The 8,453-nt window shown below is 33.7% G+C and overlaps 1 pseudogene; it reads right to left on the bottom strand.

The window, feature by feature from the left end:
* Positions 1–4,494: 4,494 nt before the first annotated feature.
* Positions 4,495–5,817, bottom strand: LOC140598865 (heterogeneous nuclear ribonucleoprotein A1-like; annotated as a pseudogene).
* Positions 5,818–8,453: the final 2,636 nt, after the last annotated feature.

Genomic DNA, 8,453 nt, shown 5'->3' with positions numbered 1-8,453 from the left:
GGGTAACCACACTTACTGTAGTAAGCATCTTGTAATGTATAAAATTCTTGCACAGATGAAACTAATATAATATTGTATGTCAACTATATTTTAATTAAAAATAAAATTAAAAGGATAAAATTAAATTTTTGAAAGCATCAAGAGAAAAGAACCTCATCAGATGCAAGGAAATCACAAAAGGCCATAAGTTAATTTCTCAGCAAAAACCTTTGAGATGATATACTCAAACTGCTAAAGAAAAAATTTGCCATCAAAAATACTTTTCCTGACAAAGCTATCCTTCAGAATTAAAAGAGAGATAAAAACAGTCCCAGACAAGCAAAAGATGAAGGAATACATCATCACTAGAACTGACTTAAAAAAAACTGCTAAACTGCAAAAGGGAGTTATTCAGTCTGGAAAGAAAAGAGTACTAACTAGTAACAAGAAATCATAGGAAAGTATAAAATTCATTGGTAAAGGTAAATATATGGTCAAATTCAGAATACATTAATATTGTAATGATTGTGTGTAAATGACTTGTAACTCTACCATAAAGCTTAAAAGATAGAAGATTAAAAATAGCTATAGCAACATTAATTTGTTACTGGATATTCAATATAAACATACATAAATTGTGATATCAATCACATAAAATGTATGATGGAGTAGAACTGTTGAGATTTGTATGCAAAAAAAAATTAAGTCATTTTTAGCTTAAAATAGATTGTCATAAACATGTTCTATATAAGCCTTGTGGAAATCACAAAGCAAAAACCTACACAAGATACATAAATGATAAAGAGAAAAGATTGAAAACATACCACTATAGAAAATGATCGAATTACAAAGAAAAACAGTAAGAGACAATGAAAGAAAATAAAGGATCTAGAAAACAATAAGCAAAATGACATAGCCTTTACCTATCAGTAGTTAGTTTAAATGTAAATGGACTACCTTCTTCAATCAAATGATATAGAGTGATTAAATGTAAAATAACATAAAGATAAAATAAAATAAATAGACCCAACTATGTGCTGCCTAAAGACACTCACTTCAGCTTTAAGAAACAGATAGGCTCAAAGTAAAGGGGTAGAAAAGAGATATCTCATGCAAATGGAAGCCAAAAGAGAACAAAGGTAGCTATATTCATATTATACTAAATAGACTTCAAGTCAAAATTGTAATAAGGGATAAAGAAGGTCATTATATAATTATAAAAGGATTGATTAAACAAGAGAAAATAACAATAGCAAATGTATATGAACCTAACAACAGAGCACCAAAATATTATTGACAGATTTGAAGGAGAAAAGAGACAGCAATACAAAAATAGTAAAGGACTTCAACACCCCCACTTTCAACAATGGCTAGATCACCCAGACAGAAAGACTATAAGGAAGCATTAGAATCTAACCTTCAGAACAAATGGACCTAACATAGACAAAATTTTTCATTCAACAGAAGAATACACATTTTTTTCAAACACAGAAAGCAAGTCTTAACAAACTTATGAAGACTGAAATTACAACAAAGATTTCCAATGAAAAGTAGTATAAAACTAGAAATTAACAACAAGAAGAAACATGGAAAATTCACAAATATGTGGAGGTTGAATAATCTGAACTAATGGGTAAAGAAATCAAAAGGGAAATAAAGATATAAAGATGGAAACACAATGTATGTAAAGAATACATCTAAATAGGTCTAAGACGGATGTTCCTAGCAGTCAATGCCAACATTAAGAAAAAGAAAGATATAAAATAAACACCTAAGTCTACACCTCAAGGGTCTAAAAAAATAACAAAATGTCCTAAGTCAGTAAGAGGAAGAAAATAACAAGGATCAGAGGAGAATTAAATGAACAGAGATTAGCAAGATAATAAGAAAGCTTAACAAATTGAGTTTTTTTTAAAGATTTAATTTAGCTAGACAGACAGAAAAAAAGGAGAGAAGACTCAAATAGATGAAAGTATAAATGTAAAAAGAGATATGACAACAGATATGACTGAAATGCAGATGTCTATAAGAAACAAATAAATAGCAACAAATCCAATAAAAGAAATGGATGAATTTCTATAAGTATGCAAACTACCAAGTCAGAATAATGAAGAAATAGAAGATTTTAACAGACCAATAGCATGGAAATTAAATCAGCAATCAAATATCTCTCAACCAAGAAACATTCAGAACCAGATCTAGAACCAGATGGTTGGGATCCCTGGGTGGCGCAGCGGTTTAGCACCTGCCTTTGCCCCAGGGCGCGATCCTGGAGACCCGGGATCGAATCCCACATCAGGCTCCCGGTGCATGGAGCCTGCTTCTTCCTCTGCCTGTGTCTCTGCCTCTCTCTCTCTCTCTGTGACTATCATAAATTAAAAATAAATAAATAAATAAAAATAAATAAATAGAACCAGATGGTTTTGCTAGTGTGTTAAACCAAATATTTAGAGAAAAAATGCTAATATTTCTCAAACTGGTCCACAAAATTCAAGAGGAATAAATATATCTAGATTCATTTTGAGGCCAACATTACCCTGAAATGAAATCTGGACAAAGACACTACAAAAAAAGAAAACTAGCTCATTACTACTAATGAACATTGATCCAAAAATCTTTGACAAAATACTAGCAAACTGAATCCAAAAGCATATTAAAAGAATTGAGCACTAGATCAATTGGGATTTATTCCTGATTCAAGGATGGCTCAATAGGGACCCTTGTACATGATCAAAGAGAATGTAAGTTAGTATAGTCATATAGAAAACAGTATGGTGGTTTCTCAAAAATTAAAAATAAAACAATCACATGATCCAGCAATTCATCTTCTGAGTATATACCCAAAAGAAATAAAATCACAATCTTAGTTATTAGTACTCTCACAATCTTAGACATATTCGTACTCTCATGTTTAATGCAGCATTATTCATAATAGCCGTGTGTGTGTGTTTATATAAAATAACATACGATAGTATATATGTAATATGGTATGTATATGTGATAAATATTATTCATCCTTAAAAAAGGAAAGCTTGTCATTTGCTGTATCAATAAAATCTAGGGGCTATTACATTAAGTGAAATAAGCCATAAACACAAACTGATAGTAACAAAAGTATAATAGTGATTACCAGGGGCTGAGAGTTTCTGGTAAAGGGAAAATATTAATCACAAGGCACAACGTTTCAGTTACAAAATGAATACATTTTGAACACTTACTGTGTATAATGTAAACATAGTTAATTATGATATATACTTGAAAATGTACATCTAAAATATACATAAATTTGTCAAAAATAAACAAAATAAATTTAAAAAGTGAAGGAGAAGGCTTTCTCAGTCAAAAAAAAATTGAGAGAATTTGTTACAGTATATCTCTCTTTCAAGATATGTTAAAAGAAGTTCTTTAGAAAGAAAATAATATAGTTCAGAAATTTGAAGAAATGAAGAGTATTAAAAAAGGAATAATTATGGGTAAAATAATAACATTTATATTTCTTATTAATTGATCCAAAAGGTAACTGTATGTTAAAATAATAATAGCAACAATGTATTGAATTGCATAAGCTTAAATAAATATGCTTATATAAAGTAAAATGAAAAATAGCAATAATGAATGGGACAAGAGGGAAGAATATGAATTATTTTGTTTTTATAAAGTATTCACACTACCTAAGAGGTGGTATACTGTTACTTGAAAGTAGATTTGTATTATTTGTGAGTGTATATTTTAAATTCTAAGGCAATCCCTTTTTAAAAAAGGAAAATTTAAAAAAAAATAAATGAAAGAAGGAATCTAAATTATATGCTAAAAAATAAGTAAAATGGAATCATAACATGCTCAATTAGTGTATAAAATATCACATAAGGCACGAAAAGAATGGAAAGCAAAAATCAGACAAAGCACAAGGGCATAGTAGATATCAATCTAACTATATCAATCATTTCGAACATCAGTGGTTCAAAAAATAAAATATTGTTTATACAAAAAATAAAGCACCAGATAGTACACTGGTAAACTCTACCAAACATTTAAGGAAGCAATTATGCCAATTCTCTGTAATGTATTTCAGAGAAAAAGTATGGAGAATCCTAACTTATTCTATGAGACCAGCACTACCATAAAACCAAAATCAAATGAACACATATAAGAAAATAAAATTACAGACTAATATTTCTCATTAATACAGCTATTAAAAGTCTCAATTGGGATGCCTGGGTGGCTCAGCAGTTAAGCATCTGCCTTCATCTCAGGTGGTGATCCTTCAGCTCAGGTTGTGATCCTGGAGTCCCAGGATTGAGTCCTGTATCAGACTCCCTGCATAGAGCTTACTTCTCCCTCTGTCTTGTCTCTGCTTCTCTTTCTTTGTGTCTTTCATGAATAAATAAGTAAAATCTTTAAAAAAATTATCAATAAAATATTAGTCAATTTAATCCAAAATAGCAAACTGAGAATGGAGGAAACTTCTTCAACTTTTTTTTTTTTTTTTAAAGACACATTTATTCAGCATCATGATCAGACTATTACATTTAGCAATCAACAGCATGGGTGCAAAAAAAAAAAAATCTACATTAAAACCCTTTGTTGGAATGCTTTACACTTTCCACAGAACAGAAACTAAAATAACCTGTTATACAATTAGTCACAAATACAGTCCTCGAGTTTTTTGCCCATACACATGAGTATTGTCTAAAACATGTCTTCTTTGTAGCAGCTAGGCCCTGCCACCACTGTGCTTGGCTGAGTTCACAAATCTGTTGTAACCTGTAGCTTCCCTGTCACTTCTCTGGCTCTCCTCTCCTGCTAAGCTTTGTTTCCTGGCAGTAATTAAAACCTTCTGCCACTGCCATAGCTGCTGCTGCTGCTGGAACCGCCATAGCCACCTTGGTTTCGTGGTTTGGCAAAGTATTGGCCTCCACCACCATAGGGGCCAGAGCTTCTGCCTCCAAAATTTCCTCCTTTCATGGGTCCAAAATTTGAGGATTGATTGTTGTAATTGCCAAAATCATTATAGCTTCCACCACCTCCAAAGTTGCTTCCGTCGTTACCAAATCCGTTATAGCCATCCCCACTGCCACCGTATCCACCACCACCTCGACTGCCACCGAAGCCACCTCGACCACTGAAGTTCCCTCCACGACCAAAGTCGTCATTCCCACCAAAACCACCTCCACGACCACCACCAAAGTTTCCAGAACCACTTCGGCCTCTTTGGCTGGATGAAGCACTAACCATCTCTTGCTTCAATAGGACTTTCCTTACTTCACAGTTGTGGCCATTCACAGGATGGTATTTTTGAATGACAATCTTGTCTACAGGGTCATGGTCATCAAAGGTCACAAAAGCAAAACCTCTCTTTTTGCCACTGCCTCTGTCAGTCATGATCTCAATCACTTCAATTTTCCCAAACTGTTCAAAATAATCTCTTAGATGATGTTCTTCAGTGTCTTCTTTAATGCCACCCACAAAAATCTTTTTCACAGTTAAGTGGGCACCGGGTCTTTGAGAATCTTCTCGGGACACAACCCTCTTTGGTTCCACGACTCTTCCATCCACCTCGTGCGCCGGGCGTTCAGGGCCGCGTCCACCTCCTCCACGTGGCCTACGTGACAAACCCAAAGCCTCTGGAGCGCTTGGCGTTGGGGTCTCTCATTACCACACAGCCCGTAAGCGTCCCCCAGTGCTCAAAATGACTCCTCAGACTCTCATCGGTCGTTTTGAAGCTCAAACCTCCAAGGAAGAGCTTCCGCAGCTGCTGGGGCTCTTTGGGAGACTCTGACTTAGACATGACGGCGGTGGGAGGGGAGACTTTAACGATGCTTACTCGGCGGCGTCCAGGGGCAGCAACTTCTTCAACTTTTCAAAATCTACAGATAATATTATACTTTGTAATGTAATTAAAATCTTTCTCATCAAGATTCGCTACAAGGCAAGGATGTCCCTTCTCACCATTCCTTTCTAAAATTATATTGGAAGTTCTAGCTAATACAATACAACAAGAAAAGGAAATTAAATGTATACACACTTGGAAGAAAGGAACAAAACTATCTTTATTCACAGATTACATATTTGTCTATCTAGAAAATCTGAAGGAATGGATTCTTTAAACTCCTGGAACTGATTGTAGCAAAATTGCAGGGACACAGATTAATATGACAAATACCCACCATTTGCTTCAACGTGGATGGAACTGGAGGGTATTATGCTGAGTGCAGTAAGTCAATCGGAGAAGGACAAACATTATATGTTCTCATTCATTTGGGGAATATAAATAATAGTGAAAGGGAATAGAAGGGAAGGGAGAAGAAATGGGTAGGAAATATCAGAAAGGGAGACAGAACATAAAGACTCCTAACTCTGGGAAATGAACTAGGGGTGGTGGAAGGGGAGGAGGGCGGGGGTGGGGGTGAATGGGTGACGGGCACTGAGGGGGGCACTTGACGGGATGAGCACTGGGTGTTATTCTTTATGTTGGCAAATTGAACACCAATAAAAAATAAATTTATTATTAAAAAAAAAAACAAAGAATAAACTCTAAAATCTTATAATGAAAACAAAACAAGGAAAATAAATTAGTTTTTTTCTACAAAAAAAAAGACCCCAAAAAACAAAAGTCAATCACTTTTCTATATACTAGCAATAAACAAATAGAATTTGAAATTAAAGACATGATGCCATTTATATTAGCACCCCAAAAATAAAATACTTAGGTATAAATCTAACAAAATATATTTTAATTTATATAATGAAAATTGCAAAAGTCTGATGAATAAAGTCAAATAAGAAGGCATAAATAGAGAGCTACTCTATGTTCATGGTAAAGAAGATTCAATAATGTCAAGATATTAGTTCCTCCTACTTGATTATAGATTCAATATAATCTCAATCAAAATTACAGTAAGATATTTTGTGGTTATTGACAAACTAATTCTATAATTTACATAGAAAAGCAAAAGACCCAGAACAGTCAATATAATATTAAAGGAATGACACTGTCTGACTTCAAGACTTATCACAAAACTATAATAATAGGGATAGTGTGGTATTGATGGAAAAATAGATCAATGTAACACAATAGAGAGCACAGAAATAAATATATTCAACTGATAAATACGGTCAGCATCACAAATCTGGTCAGCTGATCTTTGACAAAGGCATAAAACTAATACAATGGAGCAAAGGTAGAATTTTCAACAAATGTTGTTGGATTGCCTGGGCATCCACATTAAAAAAAGAAAAAAAATCAATCAATCTAGAAGTTATATAATTCCCAAAAATTAACTCAAAATAGGTCACAGTAAAACTCCTAGAAGATAACAAAGGGAAAAACCTAAATGATCTTTGATACAATGATAACTTTTTAGGGATATCTGAGTGGTTCAGTGGTTAAGCATCTGCCTTTGGCTCAGGGTGTGATCCTAGAGTCCCAGGATGGAGTCCCTCATTGGGCTCCCTGCATGAAGCCTGCTTCTCTCTCTGCCTATATCTCTGCCTCTCTCTCTCTCTCTGTCATGAATAAATAAATAAAATCATTTAAAAAATTATAGCTTTTTAGATATAATATCAAAGGCATAATCTATCAAATAATTAATGAGCTGAACTACATTATATTTAAAAACATCTGCTTTGTGAAAGGTAATCTTAAGAATATGAGCAGATGAGGCATAGACTTGCAGAAAATATTTGTGAAAAGACACATCTGATAAAGAACAGATTTTTTCAAAGTAAAAAATTCTCAGAAAATAAGAAAACAATCTGAATTTTAAAATGAATCAAAGTTCTTAAAATCCTTAACATCTTATCAAAGAAGACATATAGATAGCAAATAGCCATAGGAAAAGATGGTTCATGCCATTTGTCCTCAGGGAAATGCAAATTATAACAATGATGAAACACCACTATGATAATAAGATGCCACAATATTAACTATTGAAGTAACCAGAATTCCAAACACTGAAAACACAAAATGTTAATGAGGAAATAGAACAACAGGAACCCTCATATTTTGTTGGTGGGAATGTAGAATGGTACAGCCACTTTGGAATATAATTTAGCTGTTTTTTGTTTGTTTGTTTGTTTGTTTTTATAAACCTAAACATACCTTCACCATACAATTCAGTAACAATAAGCTCCTTGGAATTTGCCCAGAAGAGTTAAAAACTAATAGAGAAGAGTTAAAAACTAATATTCACACAGATATTTATAGCAGCTTTATTCATAATTGTCAAAACTTGGAAGGAAGCAAGGTGTCCTTCAGTAGGTGAACATAAAACTATAGTACATCCAGACAATAGAATATTATTAGCATTGAAAAAACAATAGACTCTCAGGGCACATGGATGGCTCAGTGGTTAAGTGTCTGCCTTTGGCTCAGGTCATGATTCCAGATTCTGGGATCAAGGTCCCTGCAGGGACCTGCTTCTCCCTCTGCCTATGTCCCTGTCTTTCTCTGTATGTCTCTCATGAATAAATAA

Source organism: Vulpes vulpes, chromosome 5, assembly GCF_048418805.1.
Source record: "Vulpes vulpes isolate BD-2025 chromosome 5, VulVul3, whole genome shotgun sequence".
NCBI lineage: Eukaryota > Metazoa > Chordata > Mammalia > Carnivora > Canidae > Vulpes > Vulpes vulpes.
Note: the sequence above shows the minus strand (reverse complement) of the source record. Positions and strands in the feature narration are given on the sequence as shown.